We start from the raw sequence: 5,554 nt of genomic DNA on the forward strand, positions 1-5,554 counted from the left end.
ACCGAAAAGGGTTTTGCCCCAATTATTAAAAGAGGCTAGGCCTCCAGATATATGATAAAGCAGCTATGTTGCCAGTGGTGTGTTGGTTGGGCGGGTTGAATCATTCCCCACATGGTGTGTTGGTTGGTACGGGTGGAGAGTAGCGGATGGTGGGTCGAGTAGTCTCCCCAAATGGGCTTGCATACATCCATTGACATTACATGTGATATTGAAATGGGCCTAAGGGCCATACCGTTTACAGTAAAGGCTTCGGCCCAATGATATGATTTATGAAAAGGGCTTATGCCCTAGTTTATTGAAAAGGGCTTATGCCCCAGTTTATCGAAAAGGGCTTATGCCCTGATTCAAAAGGGCTTTGCCCTGGGTTTCAAAAGGGCTTTGCCCGATTATTAAAAGAGGCTAGGCCTCCAGATATATGATAAATGACTATGTTGCCCGTGGTGTGTTGGTTGGGCGGGTTGAATCATTCCCCACATGGTGTGTTGGTTGGTACGGGTGGAGAGTAGCGGATGGTGGGTCGAGTAGTCTCCCCAAATGGGCTTGCATACATCCATTGACATTACATGTGATATTGAAATGGGCCTAAGGGCCATACCGTTTCTGAGAAAGGCTTTGGCCCAATGATATGATTTATGAAAAGGCTTGCCCGGTGATATGATTTATGAAAAGGCTTCACCCGAAGAATCGTTAAATAAAAGGCTTCGCCCAAGATATGTCAATACTAAATAGGGCTTTGGCCCGATTGTCTTGATCATGTGTTTTCACTGTTTGTTTGTTATTGGGATTACACATCGAGTTTTCGTAGAACTCACCCCGCTTCCACTGTGCGTGTAATACCCAAGCTTAGATGGTTTGGAGCTGCGAGGACTAGGAGATGGCCACACTCATGCTTCTTTCTTTTAATTGCAATAAGTAGCCGATTTATTTCTTTATAAGTTTTATCTTATTAATATTATTGCTTGGTTTTGAGTTGTAATAAGGCCATTTTAATTATTTTTCCGGGATTATTTTGTTTTTAATAACTTTAACTCATTTGTTAATAAATGGGCTAGACTTAGGACGTGTTTTCAAAATGATAATTGTTTTCAAAATAACACCACGGCACGATTATCCGATTTATCAAAGATTTCAACTTAAATAAATTACAACTCGATTTAACCAAGTGTGGCAATGGTTGTGGGCATGTCTAGGATTGGATCCATTAGAAGAGCTTGGTACTTAAGCAGCCTTCATGGCTCACCTCCTCTGTTACGGATTCCTAACTGGTGCCCAGCTCCCATTCACTTTGTTAGCTTAACAAAAGTCAGTTTTTAAAGCACTAAAACGAAACATGGGTTTTTAACTTTAATGTGGCACATCAGATTTGGCCATAACGTCTGGGCCGGGTTTGGGGTGTTACAGGGTCCCTTGCAGTGCTTCAATCCTAATTTCCTCATGTCAAGGATGTTATTTTCGGATGGAGTATTGTTATGAGCTAGAATGCAAGCAAGAAGAAGTCAACTCTTTTAAATGAAACAGGGAGTTTTAGTTTTAAATGAAACGAGGAGTTTTAGGGATTACTTAGATGATCCGTTCTTCTTATAATAGAAATACCGCCACATCATTTTTCTTGTTAGTTTCTTTATAAAATACATGAGGTGCATGGAAGCAGTTATCGAAATATTGAAAGAAAAACTTTTAGATCTCTCTCTCACTCTCTTTTCTTCTCTATTCTTTCTCTTTTCTTCCTCAATTCTCATATCTAAATTTTCAGAGTGTAACAACCTTTTTCGCATGACAATGCCAATGTCATCACCCACCAAGGACCCAAGCCACTACCCCCGCCACATCCACAAAAGAACCACAAGAAACTACTAAATAAAGAAAAAATAACTAGGAAGAATAATAAAAGAAATAATCACAAAAAAATAGTGAATGAAACACTAAAAGGAGCCAAAAAAAGACGATCCAAAAATGATTAAGACAATAATAGTTCACTAGCAAGCCAATCAACGTTCAAGAAAACACACAAAAGGATGAAAACCACCCCAAACCTTATTAAAATAGACTTTATGCAGTCCATTTTAATTACATAAAATGAAAAGAATATAGGAAAAGAAAAGAAAATAAAACGAAATATTATAAGAAAAGAAAACAAGGATAAGAACCATGAACTATCTCCACCGAACCCGATGTCAAAGCAACACTGCCCAAGAAATACGAACAAGACAATGGAGGACTATCTTGACAATGTAGCCCTAGAGTGATTAAGAAAACACCCACTCCTTTCATTTTGAGAGATCAAAATCCCTTTTCCACCAAGGCTGAACTTAAAAACTCTGTATTACAACAGTATACAAAGAAGGCTAAGCTACCATAACCTGCAAAAATAAAACCCGCAAATAAGAAAATGAAGAGAGACACAAGAGGAAAAGAAGTCTAAATTTTCTCAAAGACACATGAGATCGGAATACGAGAGTAACTAATGCAAGGTAGGGTTGAAAAAATAACAACTTGAATTTAGCAACTAATACAAGGTTGAAAAAAATTGAAAAGCATCGAAAGAGGAAGAAGAGAAGCAAAGGAAATAATGAAATCTAATATAAAACCTACCTACTGGCCTTTAAAAAATAGAAAATTTAACAACTAAAGCTTTTATTAATGAAAGAACGTAAAAAAACAAGCATAAGAATAGTAAAGAAAGATGTAAAAACATGCAAATTGGGGAGAGACAAAAGTCACTGCCCAAAGTAACCTTTAAGGGCACATTTTGCAATATTTAGCATGTTCCCACCGCTTAAGATCCAAAAGGCGACAAGAGACACCGCTCAGACGGATGCAGCTCCACCACTACACAAAAGTAGCTCGCAGGACATCTAGATAATGTAGGAAAAAAGTAGCCACAGAAGACTATTGTTAAATAACTTATATGCAAGGAAAATACTAAACTGAAAAATTTAAGAAGAAAGAAAAGCTGAACTCAGAATGACTGAAGTTGATGTATCATTCACTCACAAAATGAAATAAACGTAGTGTAACAGTTCGTTTTTACGTCAAATCAGAACAGCAGTTTCGGACCACAAATTTGAAGTAGAAATGTTAATTTTATTATTACTTTAAGGTCTACAGTATGATTGAACGATTGTGCGAAAATTTTGTTGAGGAATTTCATTGATAGAGTGTCCAATTTGACTAATAGGACTAAATTGCAATAGGTGCAAAATATGTGTTCTAGAAGCTAGAGGTGTCTAATTGTAACAGCCTGATTTTGAGTCTAGTCGGAATCGTAGTTTCAGGACCACGAATCCGATGTAGAAAATTTTATTTTTCTTATATTTTTATGGTCTACAGTTTTAAGGAATTTATGGTCAAAAGTTTTATGGTATGATTTTTTGAAAATTTTGTTTGAAAATTTTGACGTTTGAACACCCAATTTAGTAAAAAGGACTAAATTGGAAAAAGTACAAAACTTGAGTTCTATATGCTAGAGATGTCTAATTTCTATGAAATTTTAAATTGAAGGTCCTTAGATGGTAATTAGACCATTTGTTAAGTTAGTGGCCAAAAATGGACATGAGGTAAGACAAATTTTATGTTTTAAGAAAATGGCATTTTGGTCATTCGGTAATTAAATGAATAAAAAGGCAAAATAAAGCAAACATTTGTCTATTTTTTTCCTCCCATAGCTGAAAATTAGAAGGGGAAGCCATAGGTAAGGTTTGACCACTTCCAAGCTCAATTGTAAGTCCATTTTTGCCCCGTTTTTAATACTATTTACATTTTTGAAGTTGTTGTAACTTGATCTACCTATTTCTAGCACTAATTTGAGGTAGATTAAGGTCTAGGGTTTGACCCATGTTAGACATGTTTGTATTTTGATGGTTAATGGTAGAAAATGCATGTTGGTTGTTAGAAAAATGACTTTTGCTAAGTGATTTTCGATAAAAATATCAAAAAGGCTTCTCTCTCCTAATTATGTTCACACCTTGCGGAGCTACCGGGGCATACCAAGGAATCGGAGGAGGTGAGGGAGGTGGAGTGTTCGGGTTCGCACGGACGAACTCCGTGTACCAAGCATCCATCATTCAGAGATAGGTTTTTCTAGCCCCTCTTCATTGGCCCATAGTCACGGGCTCAATCTCAAATGGTGCGGTCCCTTCAGCGGGAGCCGGCATATTACTCTCCACGTCATTCACCGTGGTTCTATCAGGATCCATTTACTATATATAAAAACATAATTTATAATCATCAGAAATCGTCACATTATCAGTATACAGTTATGACATGTATAGCTAGACTCGTACTCATGCTAGGTTAGCCCTAAAACCGACTAAACCATAGCTCTGATACCACTAAATGTAACACTCCATACCTGTATCCTATGCTGGGGTGAAATACGAGGTGTTACCTAACTTGAACTCATAGTTACAACCAATTCTGATTCTTCTTGACTTGGAAATTTTAAAAATTTCTTAAACTTATCAATATATTCTTAACATGGGCTTACGCGGCCCAAAACACATCTCAAAAATTATTCAGGACTAATCTGGGTCTTTTTGACAACTATAGGAAAATGTTAGTTGACACAGGGGCACACGCCCGTGTGGGAGAGGCAACACGCCCGTGTGAGCATTCCAACATGGCCGTGCTGATGGCCCGTGTGTCTCACACAGCCTAGGCAAGACAAGGACATGTCCATGTTCTCCACCCGTGTGGAATTAATTCTAAATGCACACCTACAGGGGTTTTCACACGGCCATGACATGCCTGTATCCTAGTCCGTGTACAAAAACCTAGATATTCTGCTTCTGACGTCAGCAATTCTTAAAAGCCACACGGCCAAGTCACACACCCGTGTGCTAGGCCGTGCCCTTCACACAGTTGAGACACATAGTCGTGTCTCTGCCTGTGTGTTTACTATCATGCACACTGACTAGAAATCTTTTACGCGTAGGGGACACACGGCTTCACCACACGCCCATGGGTAGACTGTGCGTCACACACGGCCTAGACACACGCCCGTGTGCCTACCCGTTTGGACAATATAAGGCTATTTACCAAGCCCTATTGCCACCCTTACCTATGTAGTTCTATACAAATACCAATCAATACCAAAACAAACATAATTCCTACCAAATCAGCCATAATAGACATTCATTCAACCATGACAATGCATCTTTTATAAATTCAAAATGAATGCTAGCCATCATTCAAGGCTTAATACAAATTGAAAGGTTTCCAACCCAAACCAATACATATGGCCAAACTTCAATGACACAAAATAATAAAGTCTAAGTCCTATACATGCCACATTAAAAAATATAAATCCAACTATACCGAATGCCTTGGTTGATAGTGTGATCGATATCTCTAACATCCGGTGATCCTTGAGCTAGTTAGGCTGCACTGTAAAGAAATGAAAAGGGAAGGGAGTAAACATAACAGCTTAGTAAGTTGCGTATAAGTAAGTATACAACAACAATTTATCAATAATCAACATGCTCATAACACCGAGGTAGGCATAAGCATAACTTACTCATTACCATCCATACAAGTCACATATTATATATTGAAC

The sequence above is a fragment of the Gossypium arboreum genome, chromosome 4, assembly GCF_025698485.1.
Source record: "Gossypium arboreum isolate Shixiya-1 chromosome 4, ASM2569848v2, whole genome shotgun sequence".
Lineage (NCBI taxonomy): Eukaryota > Viridiplantae > Streptophyta > Magnoliopsida > Malvales > Malvaceae > Gossypium > Gossypium arboreum.